The sequence below is a fragment of the Phyllobates terribilis genome, unplaced genomic scaffold (genome assembly GCF_046119375.1).
Source record: "Phyllobates terribilis strain yellow unplaced genomic scaffold, ASM4611937v1 Scaffold_9__5_contigs__length_417890890, whole genome shotgun sequence".
Lineage (NCBI taxonomy): Eukaryota > Metazoa > Chordata > Amphibia > Anura > Dendrobatidae > Phyllobates > Phyllobates terribilis.
In genome coordinates, this window is record NW_027362769.1 from 35,188,321 (window position 1) to 35,205,901 (window position 17,581).

At 43.8% G+C, this 17,581-nt stretch overlaps 1 protein-coding gene across 4 annotated transcripts in view; it reads left to right on the forward strand.

Moving 5' to 3' along the window:
* The window catches only part of CMKLR2 (chemerin chemokine-like receptor 2), a 54,171-nt gene that overhangs the window by 14,914 nt on the left and 21,676 nt on the right, over positions 1-17,581 (forward strand). Inside the window, exon 1 of one of the 4 annotated variants that reach the window (XM_073646388.1) lies at positions 5,917-5,962. The exons of 2 other annotated variants lie outside the window; for them this stretch is intronic. The gene's annotated coding sequence lies outside the window, so the exon portion shown is untranslated. Of the gene's footprint in view, positions 1-5,916; positions 5,963-14,597; positions 15,144-17,581 lie in introns of those variants that run through there. One more of the 4 variants, XM_073646389.1, reaches the window with a different exon arrangement.

The window sequence follows — 17,581 nt, forward strand, 5'->3', positions numbered from 1 at the left end:
ATATTAAAACTACTGCTGGCCACACTGTTGTATCAGCATTTTCTGTACGAGGTCGCTGTCTCCCCAGTCACTGCTCTGCAGGTTAGTAACCAATATAGGATCCAAAGACCCATACTAAAATAGCACACAAATATTATTGATCAGAGTCTCCCAAAAGGCAGTATAAACCAATAGTAGACTCATCAAAGAAAATGATATTGTAGAAAAAACTATATACCATAATAATTTTATTAATCACAAACAATTGTAAAAACGCAAGAATTTTTAAGGTAAAACTTAAAACACCCCATTAAAAAAACCCCAAAAAGGAAAGGCAGTGTGGTCAAAAATCCATCGTATTATGACGAGAGACAGTACTAAAATCAATAAATTAATAATAACTCAAAATGGCAAGGAAGGTTTTGAAGTGCTTCACAAAAACAATCAAGAAACCATAAACATGATTGTATTTTAGTTAATGTACCCCAGCATTAATTCATACATAGACCCATCAATGAGTCTCTGACCCAACTGAGTAATAAGATATGAAACAATTAACATGCAGGAGAGAGTACCCTGACAGGGCTTCAAGATGAAGTGCAATGTGCATTAGCACCAATACCCACCAACACTCGCCATCATTAAAGTGCAATATGAATGACCACACTGTCCAGTACCCTTTGAACGTGTTACGTCATTCATGTGTGACTGCGGTGCAAGAAATAATGGCTGCCCCACTAAGGATTTGCACAAAAGAAGAGCAATGCGCAGTGATTACATTTTTGTGCCCCGAGGGTATATCTGGTGCCAGTATTTATCAAAGACTTTGTGCACAGTATGGATAAAAAGAAAGTGTCTCGAAGTGTGTATGAATGGACAGAGAAGTTCAAGGAAGGGTACCCAATTGTCAGCAATGAAGAAGGAGCCGGACACCCATCCATGTCTACAAATGATCACAAAAGTGTTAAAGCATCCTGCCTATATTCCTGATATTTCCTCATAAGGTGATCACCTGTTTGATACCCTGACAGAAGCTCTGCAAGAATGAAGATTCACATCTGATGAAGAGCTGAAGAAATGGGGTTATTCTTCATGTACACACACAGTTCAATGTATTCTAAAAAGTTACTTGAAAGTATGATTACTCTTTAAGATACCAATTAGAATAAATTAAATCCCAGCCGTAGACACAAGCACTAAAACCATATAATTTGCTTATAAGAGCAATTTTACACCCAGTCTAAAAGCTGTCCATGACAACATATTCAGACCACATCGGGTGAGGATGTACAGTAGTCTTTGAATGTTAGCATGTGTAGGTTTTTTGTGTAATTTTAGTTATATCAGAGAGATTGGATAGTTTGTTTGTTTTGTTACTAATATACATAATGTATATTGCTTTGCCATGTACATAATGTTCTTTTCTTTAGAAGTTGCTCAAACGGTGCATGGCAACTACATGGGTAGTGGTGGGGGTAGAGTTGGTGGCGTAGACCCAGGTACAGTGAGCACCTAGAAGATGCGCATGGTGATCCTGCAGAAAAGAGTAAATAAAGGAGAGGTTTGTTGCCAATAGGGGTGTGTGGTCCATAATTGGCACCGATTAGAGCTACAGTTGACCTCCTAAGAGAATTAAAAAAGAAAGCTACACACAGTATTCCATAATGTGGTCAATCAAGTGATTTGTATAAAATCATGTGCATCTATGGACCTCTTCATGCAGTACAATCCATGCGTCACATGGCTTTCTTTTAATTTTAGAGTTGAGAAATCCCTGTGATCTTAAAATTCTTTCTAAAATTCGATTTGGTCATTGGCTCTAGATATACAATAATGGCCGAAAGTGTTGGCATCCTTGAAATTGTTCCAGAAAATGAAGTATTTCTCCCAGAAAATGATTGCAATTACACATGTTTTGTTATACACATGATTATTTACTTTGTGTGTATTGGAACAGCACACAGAAAAGGACATGAATTCCAAAAAACATCACAGAAAAGAAACCAGTCTTACCAAGACCAGGTCAGATTACCAATGCACTAGCAGGATGCAGCAGACTCCCATGATAAATGCGGGGGCAGCACAGGGCAAAATACTGATGCAACAGCCACCCCCTTTGGTCTAATGTGTCCACAAGACGCTTTCCCAGAAGGATTTTGGCTTACTCAGATACATTTTGGCAAACTGCAGTCAAGCTTTTTTTTATGTCTCTGTGTCACCAGTGGGGTCCTTCTGGGTCTCCTGCCATAGCGTTTCATTTCATTCAAATTTCGACGGATAGTCCGCGCTGACACTGATGCACCCTGTGCCTGCAGGACAGCTTGAACTTCTTTGGAACTTGATTGGGACTGCTTATCCACCAACCGGACTATCTTGCACTGCAACCTTTCATAAACTTTTCTCTGCATCCACGTCCAGGGAGATTAGCTGCAGTGCCATGGGTTGTAAACTTCTTGATTATGTTGTGCACCATGAGCAAAGCATCAAGATCTCTGGAGATGGACTTGTAACCTTGAGATTGTTGATATTGTTCTCAGAGAGTTCTCTTCTCTTTCGGTTCTCCATGCTTAGTGTGGCACACAGAGACACACAATGCAAAGATGGAGTCAAAGTCTCCCCTTTTTATTTGGTTTCAGGTGTGATTTTCATATTGCTCACACGTGTTACTTGCCACAAGTGAGTTTGAACGAGCATCACATGTTTGAAACAAAGTTGTTTACCCACAATTTTGGAAAGGTGGCCCCGTCATACCCAATCCTAGTATGCATGGCCCCCTTATCCCCATCCTGGTATGCATGGTCCCCTCATCCCCATCCTGGTATTCATGGCCCCCTCATAACCAATCCTGGTATGCATGGCCCCCTCATCCCCAATCCTGGTATGCATGGCCCCCTCATCCCCAGTCCTGATATGCATGGCCCCCTATCGCTACATACATGAAAAAAATAAACAATTCTACTCGCCTTCCTTCCGTCTGCTCCAGCCTTGTGTCCTTAATAGCGCACACTGTCAGTTGCAGCCGCTGGCTTCCTGCTGCTGCTCAGCAATCCTGTGTTCCTGCTACTAAAGAGAATGAATATTCACTCCTCTCCATGGCCATGGGAGTGGGGAGGAGTGAATATTCATACTCTCTAATAGCAGGCACAGAGGATCGCTGAGCCGCTGCAGGAGCCGGCGGCTGCGATTGACAGTGTGCGCTATTAAGGAGAATGAATATTCACTCCTCTCCACTCCCCTGGGCGTGGAGAGGAGTGAATATTCATTGTCTTTAGTAACCTACTGCCTGTGCCCCGCTCTTCCGCCGCTGCTACCCCCACCCACCATCCACAGCCAGAAAGTAAGTGGGACCCTCACTCGAATATAAGCTGAGGGAGGTTTTTTCAGCATAAAAAATGTGCTGAAAAAGTCGGCTTATAGACGAGTATATACGGTAGTTCATTTTTGGAAACAGGCCAATGTCTTACCCCCTTTCCGCCCCAGCATATTACTTTATTTCCCTTCTTGACCTAGGATAGTTATTGAAACCATCAGCACATTGTTAGTGTTGTGAATCACCTAGTCATCTTTATAATGAAATCTACCCTCAGTTGTACATATCTAGCAGAGCAAGTATTTCCACTTTAGATGCACAGATAGTTGCAGATGCTGAAGGGCCATGAAGAGACAAGGGAGACAGATAGGAACTGTGGTATCTTTGCATTGCTGGATCTGGATAGAGAGAAGCCTGGATATAATTGCATTGCAGGATATGCGAGTTTGATTAAAGATCCAATTATGTGAACATTTTTAATAAAACTCTACATTGTACCATTCCTCTGGTACAGAAACTAGATTTCTCATGTCAAAAGAGATGTTTCTGTAGAGTTTGGCAGTGCACCAAAATTGTCAGAATCACAAAAGCCAGACAAAGTTTATACCTGTATTAATAGATGCAATAGACTTGTAGTTATGCCCCATCCAAAACACATGGTACCTGAAATTTTGGCAACACTACTGAGACAAAAACCTACAACCAATAAATCGATGCCACATAAGTAATACGAAAAAAATATCAAAATCTTTGTGTCACGGGTTTACACAACAAAGAGGGGCCAGAAGACGGCAGCGTCTGATTTCACGTACTCCTGCGCTGATTAGAACCACTTCACCATCTTATTAAACAGCGGAGGTTTCCGCTAGCAGTGCACGGGTTAATCTGTTCAGTTGAGAGCTCATGGAGTTTTCCTGCTTTGATGGTCTCAGCTATTCAGTGTTGACTACTCCCCTATGCTATATATACTCGCCTCTGGCAATCAGGGATTGCCAGTGTTAGTTCATACTGTCTGGTTCTGGAGTTGGAGGTGTTGGTTGTTGAAGGTGGTGTTTGGAGAATTGTTCAAAAGACTGTCCTCGGTGTTCGTTTGTGTGCACGTCGTCATCCTCTCCTATTTGGGTTTTCCTTCTTTAACTCACTGATGTTTCACTCTGTTGTTTGTGGGAGCATTTTTGTATGATTGGTATATTCATTTAACCCTGTCTGTTTTCCCTTGTTTGTCTGGTTGGTGTATTCTTATACACTCATACTCCCCACTTCCCTGGCTGGGGGAGGGGACAGATAAGGGTTGAAATAGGAGCACAGCAAGGCACGTGGCCCTGGCATCTTCACCATCAGAAGTAATCCTGGGAGCAGGCAGAGACTAGTTGAGGGATAGGGAATAAGCCTTTATCTAAAAAAAAGTGTGCATCCATGATTAAAATAGATAAAACAAAAATTGATCACATGATAGGGAATGATGGGCAGCATCATGTGATCATTTTTTTTTATCTATTTTAACTATGTGTACACCTTTTTCTATGAAATAAAGAGTTTTTTACATTTTTGTAATTTTGTGAAGTATTACCTGAGGTCAATTGCTTGGAAGTAAGTTTTGATTTAGTATCTGGCAGTGTCAGGTCTGATTGGAGAGCATCACATCAGGCAGAGTACGAGCACACCACTATTGGGAAATATTCATTCACACATTTCTCGGAGGACTAACAGAGACATGGCATAATGTAGGGTTCTAAGAAAACATGTTCATTTGAGGAAGACAAGTAATTACTAAAACAGACATGTAGACAAGCTGACAGTTCTCTTACAATCACAGATATCTTCTAGTGAAATAAATGGGGGTCAACAGTCATGAGACTAAAGCGTAACGCGGGCCGAAACCCACCAATAACAATGAGTGCGACCAACAGTCTAATGTCTATGGGGGCCACGGACAGATGATTGTCAGGGGAGTTAAGGATTCAGCATGTCCGATTTCAGACTGCTGATCCTTTTGTTCTTGTTGCTGCCAGAGGTGTCCAGTAGCAGCTCTCACACAAGAGCGATTGGTCAAGTCAAGTGCTCCTGTGTATGGGAAAGATGGCTGGCCTGACCGATGGCCATTTAATGTGTATTGAGGGCTTAATTACAATTAGATATCGCAAGTTTAGTACATTTCTGTTTCTTTCCATTACCGTGTTCTCCTTACACACACCTCTATTTAGTAACTCCAGTTGAATACGAACTCTATTCTGTAAGCCTATGAAGGGAATCACTGTTCCAGATTTTGAATTCAAAGCTAAAAATAGAGGGGTAGTACGCTTTTCTTGGCAATGTTTCACTTGGCTTGAGTCACAAGTAAAATTATTCCGTCTCCCAGTAATATTTGGTTTTCTCCTATTTGTATACATAAGCTACTTTTGGAAGAAAATAAATTCAGGGTTTCCAAGATAAATGTAGTAAATCTTAAATAAAACATGAATTTACAAGATTTACAAATCCAAGTTAATCTTGAGATTTGCTGCAAAAATCAGATTATTGCTCCTGTTATAAAACTATAATTTTCCAGTCTAGCAGTGTTTGGGTGTTGTGCTAAGTATGTTTTCCATGTAATTAGGCTGAAGGGAGGCTCCACGGCTTTATATTTTCTCACTGACTACACCCTGCTCAGTGTCTAGGGACAACTGTATCATGGTAAGTTTCTTGCTTTATTCAAAATATAAACTACCACAGTTTTGCTATACGGGTTCCTAAGAAAGCTGGGTAAGCAATAATAGATATATTGGTTAAATTGACCATAGAGTTTGTCATACAGGTTCCCTAAAATGCTTAAAGGAATTGGTCAACAGTAAAATATTTTTTGTCAAGCATGGATTGTTTCCAAACAAAAAAAACGTAAGCATACTTAGCTTCCAGCGCCACTGTGGCTGCTGCCAAGGTCTGTACTGGCTCCGGAACCAGTGCCTGCTCCATTCAAAAGTCACACTACCGCTGCAGCCTGTGATTGGCTATAGCGGTCAGGTGACTAGAAGAGCACGTCATCAGAGACATATCCAATGAAGTGCTTTTCTAATCTCCTGACCGCAGCAGCGGTGTTGCGACTTCCAGACCAGTGCAGACCTCTAGAGTGGCCTGCATTGTATCCACAAGGTGGAGGGAGGTAAGTGTGACCCCCTTTGTAATTTTCAAACAATCCATGCCAAAAAATATATATATTTTACTGTCAGACAACCCCTTTAATAACCAATCTGCATAGTACATAGAAGCTGTTCAGGAATTTAGGCAAGCGGGGTGATATTCCTTTTGGGAAGTCATAAAGATTGACACTCACCTACCTTACATTCATAACTTGCCAAAAAAAGAGGTGTGAACTCAAGGATAAAACTTAATGTGCTAAAAGGCTATCAACCAACAAACTTGATGTATTTTAGCAAATCTAAACCAGTATTGGTGAAGTCTCATTTTACACATATGCTGATAATATACATACCTGCATTTGATATCTACTTTAACTGACAGCAATCTGGGACTGATTTGGTCTTGTGAAATTTGCTCAGCCGAGTTTAGATTCCTTTAGGAAATGACTCAACATTTCTCAGTTTTATTTTTTTTTTCCTGGAAAACATATTTTGACGTGTCCTACAAGAATGATTTGTAATGATTACACTATATAATTTGCAGGAAAACAGTCACAGTACAACGTGTCGATTACTTCCAGTACCCACTGATTTACTACAACAATGTGGAGGCAGATTTATCAATACTGACACATCTCCCAGTATCCAGCGATGTCTGTAACATATTTTTTTAGAATATGAAAAATAGATCTGTTTTGAGTGTCTTTGGTTCTGTTCTTTCCTCATTTTCCTTTTCCCTATATTCAGGGTTTATGTTGAATGTGTTCAGACAGCATTTCCTAAGGAAATCCTGAAAACATAATCTCTTGGTAGCCCTTGAGGTCTGGAGTTGGGGAAGACTGCCGTACGGTATCATGAGCCTGATGTATGCTACAAGGGGTTATCCACTATACAGTGGGGAAAATAAGTATTTGATACACTAACAATTTTGCAAGTTTTCCCACCTGCAAAGAATGGAGAGGTCTGTAATTTTTATTGTAGGTACACTTCAACTGTGAGAAACAGAATCTAAAAATAAAATCCAGAAAATCACATTGTATGATTTTTTAATACTTAATTTGCATTTTATTGCATGAAATAAGTATTTGATCACCTACCAACCAGCAAGAATTCTGGTTCTCACAGACCTGTTAGTTTTTCTTAAAGAAGCCCTCCTACTCTGCAATCATTACCTGTATTAATTGCACCTGTTTGACCTCATTACCTGTATAAAAGACATCTGTCCACACACTCAATCAATCACACTTCAACCTCTCCACCATGGCCATGACCAAAGAGCTGTCTAAGGACACCGGGGACAAAATTGTAGACCTGCACAAGGCTGGAATGGGCTACAGGACAATAGGCAAGCAGATTGGTGAGAAGGCAACAACGGTTGGTACAATTATTAGAAATGGAAGTAACACAAAATGACTGTCAATCTTCCTCGGTCTGGGGCTCCATTCAGGATCTAGCCTCATGGGGTAAGGATGATTCTGAGAAAGGTCTGGAATCAGCACAGAAGTACACAAGAGGACCTGACCAATGACCTGAAGAGAGCTGGGACCACAGTCTCAAACATTACTGTTAGTTACACACTATGCCGTCATGGATTAAAATCGAGGAGGGCACGCAAGGTCCCCCTTATCATGCCAGCACATGTCCGTTTAAATTTTGCCAGTGACCATCTGGATGATCCAGAGGAGGCATGGGAGAAGGTCATGTGGTCGGATGAGACCAATATAGAAGTTTTTGGCATCAACTCCACTCGCCGTGTTTGGAGGAAGAAGAAGGATGAGAACAACCCCAAGAACACAATCCCAACTGTGAAGCATGGTGGGGGAAACATCATACTTTAGGAGTGCTTTTCAGCAAAGGCGACAGAATGAATGCACCATATTGAAGGGACAATGGATGGGGTCATGTATCGCGAGATTTTGGAAAACAACCTCCTTCCCTCAGTAAAAGCATTGTAGATGGGTCAGGGCTGGGTCTTCCAGCATGACAATGACCTGAAACACACACCAGGGCAACTAAGAAGTGGCTCCGTCAGAAGCATTTCAAGGTCCTGTAGTGGCCTAGCCAGTCTCCAGACCTGAAGCCAATAGAAAATCTTTGTAGGGAGCTGAAACTCAATGTTGCCCAGCGGCAGCCCTGAAACCTGAAAGATCTGGAGAAGATCTGTATGGAGGATTGGGCCTAAATCCCCGCTGCAGCGTGTGCAAACTTGGTCAAGAACCACAGGAAACATCTGACCTCTGTAATTGCAAAAAAAGGTTTCTGTACCAAACATTAAGTTCTGTTTTTCTATTGTATCAAATACTTTTTTCATGAAATAAAATGCAAATTAACTATGTAAAAATCATATAGTGTGATTTTCTGTTTTTTTTTTTTTATTTTTAGATTCTGTCTCTCATAGGTGAAGTGAACCTATGCTAAAAATTACAGACCTCTCCGTTCTTTGTAGGTGGGAAAACTTGCAAAATCGGCAGTGTGTCAAATACTTATTTTCCTCACTGTATTTTATTTTATAATGTACCATGAGTTATGTTCTCAACTGTAAAGGATAAAGTTCTATATGTTGTGGTCTTATGCTCCACATATACACCTGAAGTACATCCCAATATGTATGATGGGGGTGAAAATTAGAATTTTTAACTGCTTTATTTCATTTATGTTTACTAAGTTTGTAAACATACGTTTCCTTTGTCGTCCAAAAGACGTGAACTATAGAGTTACTACCATCCATAGTCTTACCACAAAATTACCAAGGTCTCAAGCGTTACCCCTGCTGGAATTTGAAAGTAAATGATTCTGTCTTCTGGAGTCTACAAGATAGTCAGTCCTGTAACCCCTCACTGACCATGGAAATGAGGGATCTCCAAAAATGGTGGTGTGCACTCTCATTGTGAGTTGTTACTATTCTAGAACAGTACTTTGTATTGCATTTACCTAAATGTACTCCAAGTTCTTTCGAAACACTGGACTCTTGACCATTTCTCTACCTGGATGCTACCTGGCTACAGTGGAGGACTTTCTTGTGCCTCCACAAAGCCAATGGAGGTCTATGTCCCTCATGTCAGATGACATGCAATGGAGCTGGACTGGCTTTGACTTCTTTTATAGTGATATTGTAATGACGCGCCCCTGGGCCTTCTGTGTCGTGCGGCATCGCGCGCACGGGGGCTTACCCGGAGCCGGATCAGATGGGGGTAGTAGTCTCGTGGCGGTGACCCGGTCCGTGCCCAGGGAGTCAAACTAAGTGGCGAGTCTATTAGCAGTAGATGTTGGATGACTACGCCACCCGTTGAATGCAGCTTTGGAGCTGCCGCTGCAGAGCAGACCGCTGAGGCCGGTGGAAGGATGGTGCAGCGGGGATGGTATAACCCCCAACGGGAGGGGTATGGCCTCAGGGCAGCAGGTGTAGATGAGGGGGGTTTTGATGGTGCGGTAAGGAGGCACAGAGACGTGGGATGCAGTTTCAGGGTTTTTACTCACTGGTGTTGCTTCAGTCACTTCGGCCGGGAGTGACCACCCGAGCCGTGCTGCGTCCACCAGGTGCGGGACTCGGCCAACCCCCAGGCAATTCCGGAACGTGGTCCTGAGCTCCCCTCTCTCTCTCTCTCTCCGGCCATCCCCACCAGGGATCCACCTTTGTCCGGTTCCCTTGGGCCTCTATATGGTAAAACCTTTTAAGGCTTTCCTGACCCTACTCGTGGTGTACCTTCCTGGTGAATGTGGTGAGGGTCGTGGCAAAACTTGACCACGACCTCCGGTTCCTGATTAAGGATGTTTTGCCCCCGTCAGTTTGGGATCCGGTGCCCTCTTCTGCCAACCCTTCACCCTTTTTAGCTCACTCGTGGGATCTCAGGGTTCCCTCTTGGTCTTATGCCTCTGGGCCTTTCTTCCTCTTCCTCTCTGCTTCAGGCCTGGCCCTGGAGCTGGGCCCAGCCGGAGCCACAGCTCCCTGTCAGCCCTCCTGGCTGAACTCCTCCTCAGAACTCTCCTGACAGACTGACCCTATCTCTAGATGGTGCCCACCATATATACTCCCTCTATGTGTGAGCCCAGGTGACTAGCACCCAATGGGCTCCTACCTCTATGCCCAGAGCCCCTCCCCTATCTGCCCCTACACTACTGGGATGTTCCTCCCCCCCTCCCACTCCAGCCAGGGACAGACGCTGTCGTACCTGCACATCTAACTGGTGGGAGTACCGTAGTTCTGTCCCCCGGAAATGGGATGAGTGTAGTGCATGCAGCTATCTGAGCTCAGTCCCACATTCCATCCTTACCCGGGAGTGGAATACCACACCTCTGGTTTGAGGTGCAATACCCCTGTAGCAGCCGAGTCCTCAGGGTGCTACATTAATATGCCTTTTTACTAATGCGCATCTCTGTGTTGTACTGATGTCCCTGAGTTACCCACATTATTGTCCCTCACCAAAAGGTCATTGTGATCTTGTTTCTTTTTAACCCCCTCATGACTGGATGATTTCCTGGTTTTGCTCCCCTTTTTCCAAGAGCCATCACTTTAATTTTTTTCTGTAAATATAACTGTATGAAGACTTGTTCTTGCGGGACCAGTTCTAGTTTTGTATGACACCATTCACTTTATAAATATAATGTACTGAAAAAAGGAAAAAAAAATAAAGTAGAATTAAATTGTGAAAAAAAGCAAAAAACAAAATGCAATTCTGCCATTGGAGGTGTCATTCTCTGATTGGAGCGATGAGCAGATTTTGCTAGGGCATCCTATAGCTGAAATATATGCAGCTGCAGACATTTGTAAAGCCTAAAATGCCTTAGTAGGGGAATAATTAAACAAGCATCTATGATGGGAAGGATTTCACAAGGGCCTATATACAGTGGGTACGAAAAGTATTCAGACCCCTTTAAATATTTAACTCTTTGTTTCATTGCAGCCATTTGGTAAATTCTAAAAAGTTCATTTTTTTCTCATTAAAGTACACTCTGCACCCCATCTTGACTGAAAAAACCCCAGAAATGTAGAAATTTTTGCAAGTTTATTAAAAAAGAAAAACTGAAATATCACATGGTCATAAGTATTCAGACACTTTGCTCAGACACTCATATTTAAGTCACATGCTGTCCATTTCCTTGTGATCCTCCTTGAGATGGTTCTGCTCCTTCATTGGAGCTGTGTTTTATTAAACTGATAGGACTTGATTTGGAAAGGCACACACCTGTCTATATAAGACCTCACAGCTCACAGTGCATGTCAGACAAAAAAGAAAATCATGAGCTCAAAGAAACTGTCAAGGAGCTCAGAGACAGAATTGTGGCAAGGCACAGATCTGGCCAAGGTTATAAAAGAATTTCTGCATTACTCAAGGTTCCTAAGACCACAGTGGCCTCCATAATCCTTAAATGGAGGAAATTTTGGACTACCAGAAGTCCTCCTGAGCAATCGTGGGAGAAGAGCCTTGGAGAGATAGGTAAAGAAGAACCCCAAGATCACTGTGGCTGAGCTCCAGATATGCAGTAGGAAGATGGAAGAAAGTTCAACAAAGTCAACTATCACAGCAGCCCTCCACCAGTCGGGCCTTTATGGCAGAGTGGCCCGACAGAAGCCTTTCCTCAGTGCAAGACATGAAAGCCCGCATAGAGTTTGCTCAAAAACACATGAAGGACTCCCAGACTATGAGAAATAATATTTTCTGGTCTGATGAGATGAACATAGAACTTTTTGGTGATAATTCTAAGCTGTATTTGTGGAGAAAACCAGGCACTGCTCATCACCTGCCCAATACAATCCCAACAGTGAAACATGGTGGTGGCAGCATCATGCTATGGGGGTGTTTTTCAGCTGCAGGGACAGGACGACTGGTTGCAATTGAAGGAAACATGAATGCGGCCAAGTACAGAGATAACCTGGATGAAAACCTCTTCCAGAGTGCTCTGGACCTCAGACTTGGCCAAAGGTTCACCTTCCAACAAGGCAATGATCCTAGGCACACAGCTAAAATAACAAAGGAGTGGCTTCAGAATAACTCTGTGACCATTCTTGACTGGCCCAGCCAGAGCCCTGACCTAAACCCAATTGAGCATCTCTGGAGAGACCTGAAAATGGCTGTCCACCAACGTTCATCATCCAGCCTGACGGAACTGGAGAGGATCTGCAAGGAAGAATGGCAGAGGATCCCCAAATTCAGGTGTGAAAAACTTGTTGCAACATTCCCAAAAAGACTCATGGCTGTACTAGCTCAAAAGGGTGCTTCTACTCAATACTGAGCAAAGGGTCTGAATACTTATGACCATGTGATATTTCAGTTTTTCTTTTTTAATAAATTTGCAAAAATTTCTACATTTCTGTTTTTTTTCAGTCAAGATGGGATGCAGAGTGTACTTTATTGAGAAAAAAAAATGAACTTTTTAGAATTTACCAAATGGCTGCAATGAAACAAAGAGTGAAAAATTTAAAGGGGTCTGAATACTTTCCGTACCTACTGTATAAGGTCCTAGCAGTGACTGACAGCTTTCTGTGTATAAGTGTACATACAGAGGCAGCTGTCAGTCACTGATAGGCTGCCCCTGGACCGAAAATCTCAGAAAGAGCAGAGGTTTAATTGATTAAAAAGCAGGTTATACTGAATATTTTCTCACAAAACTATTTATCAATATGCTCATCTCCCCCTGCTCTATAACACGATGCCTGCAGATTGGGCTGCATTTCATGGTGATAGGTTCCCTTTAAAAGAAGGAAGTTTTCTGCAAGCCATTGCATGATGATGGCTGGCCAGTATGACTAGTTAAAATGTTATAGAGCTCTGTAGCTAAAATAGTATTGTGGCTGCAAAGATATATAAATATCAAAACAAGGGCAACATCAGATAATGTGCTAAACCAGACCTGGGCAAAGTGTGGCTCGCAGGCCGGTGAATACATTGATGGAACAGGGAGTCGTCAGCTCCTTGTTCCATTATTGAGCTTGTGCCCCTGAGAGTGCAGCAGGCATGACGATACCACTACAGCGCGCCAGCAGTGCCTCAGTGTCAGCGCAGACCGGAGCAGCGGGGTTATGTGAATAGGCGTTTTTCTTTTGTAATTAACAGAATATCATTGGAAATTGTGGAGACAAATACTGTGCCATAAGGGGCATGTGTGAGGACATAATACTGTGCCAGGGGGCTGTGTGGGGACATCATTCTGCATGGGGGGGGCTATATGAGGATGTAAAACTATGTAAGGGGGCTGTGTGGGGACATCATACTGTGTAGGGGGACTTTGTGGGAACATCACACTGTGTAGGGAGACTGTGTGGGTTCGTTATAGTGCATGGGGGCTCTGTGCGGACATCATACTGTGTGAGCACATCATGCAGTGTGGGGTGCTTTGTGGGTACATCATACTGTGTGGGGGCTGTGTGGGGACATTATACTATGTGAGGGCAAATTATACAGTCTGAGAGGGTTTGTGGGGACATCATACTGTGTCAGGAGATCATACCGTTTGAGGGGACATCATACTGTTTGATGTTTGAGGGGCTGTATGAGAACATCATACTGTGTGAGGGAAAATTATACAGCGTGAGAGGGTTTGTCTTGACATTATACTGTGTGTTGACCTCATACTGTGTGAGGACATCATATTGTGTAAGGGGATATTATAGTGTGTCAGAGGGTTTGTGGGGTCATCATATTGTGTGAGAACATCATTCTGTTTGATGGGATATCATACTATGTGGGGACATCATACAGTGTGTGAGGACTGTGGGGGCATCATATTGTGTTGGGAGCTGTTGATCAACATACAAGAGCTGAATAACAGGAGCAGCATGATTAGCGTTTTACCAGCGTATATGCTGCGGAATTTCCGCAGCATAAACGTGTAATAGTGGGGAAGGGCGTAGCCTTCCCTTGGTACTGAGATAGCTAAAGGAAGTGTTCCTAAAGTCAGACCTCTCTGAACTGTTGGTAGACCAAGCCAGGGGTTAGCTTTAGTGGTCCAGTCAGTAGAGTAAAGGGGGGACTTAGTGCCCGGATCAAGCCTTGAGTGATATAGAGCTTGTTCCCGGCATAATTCAATGTGGGCTGCAGTACCTGTAAACAGCCGCAAGATGCCACTGTTCTGGGTGCAGATGTCAGGTTGAGTCTGCTAGCAGGGTTACAGGCAGTGATGAGTTAATGCTGTGTGATGACAGCTCACCGAGGGTGGGCACTTTAGGAAGATTCCTGCTTAAGTGTCTAGAAAGCAGGAGGAGTCACTCAGTAAGAGACAGTATGGGAAATCGTGCGGGCAGCCTGACTATAGTGGCTGCTAGGGTAGACGGGAGCTCTACACCCTCAGACAGTGAGATCACTACTGTGCAAGTCTCCTCAAGCAAGAGCAAGAGTCCTGTTAGCTGGTCGGAGAAACTCATCAGAGCTAGTGAGGACCCGAGGCACTTCTAGTCTGCAGGAAGCAGAAGAAGATAAAGAGGACTCCAGGCTAGGACGTGGGGGAGATATTTGATCCAGGTCACTGTTAATGTTACAGAAGAGTCTCGTGGACTAGAGATAGAGTCACAAGAGATGCTTCACTTAAAGAGGGAACCAGGGCTGAAGATGTTGTCAGTGCCTGTGAGAGAGATGATAGCCTGTCGGGCCTTATCCATTATATCTGCCTGTAAATACTGTATATATCCCTCTTCCCCAAGTAAAGTTCAAGTTCTGGTTAAGAACCTTGTGTCCTCTGAAGTTCTTGCTGCCCTGGTCCCAGAAGAGAAATGCCTGGAGACAGCCGCGATCGGATGGCTTGAAGTAAGTGAAGAGCAACACATACACAGCCACACTTCAGAGGGAGGACACGTATTGTCTGTAGGGTGCCATAGCGAGTGGGGACTACAGCTCGCCCACGACTACCTCGCTGGGGCACCTTACAAACGCTTGTGAAACGCTAGGTAATCCGCCCCCCATGCTCCCCATGGGGAATCCGCAAGTTCTATGCCCATGCTGCGGATTTTTCCGCAGCGTTTTTGATGCGCGCAAAAATCCGCAGCATGTCAATTAATTTTGCGTTTCCGCAAGCGGAATGCGGAATTGCCTTTGCAATGCAATGCATGTCGAAAACGCGCGATAAACGCACGATAAACGCGTGCGGAATTCCGCATGCGTTTTTCCGGGAGAGGACATGCGGAAATGAAGCAGAAATTTTCTGCTTCATTTCCGCAATGTGGGCACATAGCCTTACATGAACTTTATATAAAGCGATAAATTATATGGTTTTGATTAGCTGTTACTAGTAAGAATTCATGTTACAATAAGCCCTATTTTAACATGTATTAACAGTAGCAGCTATCACGGGTGTGTCAGAGGTGAGAGACAGTCGCCTCTACATTTGGGATTACAGACATCTTCTTAGAGGCTGTATCTAGGACCCAGCGGCTACCTCCCTCTGGCTAATTAACACCCTGCCTGGGTGTATAAATACCTGCTGTGTTTCAGAGTGAGGTGCCGGCGATATTTATTACTACTTGTGAAAGCTTTAGCAAGAGCAGTACTTCGTCCTCTCTGGAGCTTGAGGACGTGTGCGCATTTGTCTGGAGTTCGGCTAAAGCTAAGCAATTTCCCAGTTTGTCTACCCCTGTTGTCTATAGTGTTTCGTGGAGATCGACTAGTGCTCATCTCCTCCCTTCCCAAGCCTTAGTCATACGCCAGGGAAAGACAGGGCGAGGTACGCGTGCGGTGATTGGTGAAGAGCCAATACAGGGACGTTAGGGGAGACAGGGTGATGCTAGATAAACCTAGGATGTTTCCACTCCCCCTCCCCTTTCCCTAGAGTCTGGGCTCCCTTTCCCTCTTCCCTTTATGTAGCACTAAGTCTTTCCCACACCTTGCTTGACATTATCGCCGGCCGAGCACATTTTGAAAAGAAAAAAAAAAGACTAATACTTTCTTTGTTTTTTTTCCCCTCTGTGTGTTTTTGGGCGTGGACTTTTATTTTTCCTTTCTCCCTTGGTATGGGTACTGTTGCAGAGCTCGCAGAGCAGTTCCGCTATCTGTCCATGGAGGTGAATGACCTCCACTGTGAGGTTCAGCAGCAACATCAGTGGCTACTGGTCGCTAATGTGGGGGTCTCTGCAGGTAGGCCTGCCCAGCCTGAACCCAAGATTGCCCTCCCGGTCAGGTTTTCAGGAGGTAGGGACAGGTTATTTGTTTTGAAGGAGGCCTGCAAATAGTATCTTAAACTTCGTCTTTACTCCTCGGGAAATGAGGAGCAAAGAGTTGGTATTGTGATCTCTCTACTGCAGGGAGATCCTCAGTAGTGGGCGTTTTCCTTACCCCAGGACTCGGTTTATCTCCAATCTGTGGAGAGTTTTTTTGGGGGCTCTGGCCCTCATCTATGATGACCCTGACCAAGACGCCTTGGCTGAGTCTAGGCTATGTCGTCTTCAGCAGGGGAATCGGTCAGTGGAGACATACAGTTCGGAATTTGGGCAACGGATTCCAAATGGAATGACTCAGCCATTAGAAGTCAATTTTGTGAGGTGCTTACTGAAAGGTTGAAAGATGCCTTGGCAGTACATGAAACCCCTCAGTCCTTGGAGGCTGCCATGTTGTTGGCCATACGTCTTGATAGACTCCTTCGGGATACACGGGTGAGACCAACTTCTCCAGGGCCTTCTTGTCGGGGTTGTGTACCTCTGCCGGGGGAGTGGTCTGGGGTTGAGACAGTACTGTGGGAGGTGGAGGAACCCATGCAGTTAGGGGGTGTCTCTACATCATACATCTCCCCGGAGATTCGCAGGAAAAAAGCTTATGTTTTTCTTGTGGGAAAAAGAGACATTTTGTTGGGACCTAAACAAAAGGAGTCTCGATTTACTCTTTGTAGTCTGGAGTTGGATAAGCAAGGGGTGCATTTGTTACCAACCTGCAGTTCCCGCTTTGTCCTGCCATCAGAGGTGGTGCTAGAGAGCAAAACCGAGAAAATTTCTGTGTTTGTTGACAGTGGAGCCGGAGTCAGCATGGTTGATGCTGAGTTTGTGAAAACTCATGGTCTTGCTTGCTGTGCTTTAGCTGAACCTTTTCCCATTTTTGCCATTGACTCGGCGCCACTTGCACAGAAAGCATTTACCCAGATTGTACATAATGTAAAACTGAGGGTGGGGTCAGTTCATTGTGAAATAATCTCTTGCTATGTCCTGGACAATTTTTTGTTTTCGGTATTCCTAGGCTTGTTAAACATAATATGTTGGTGG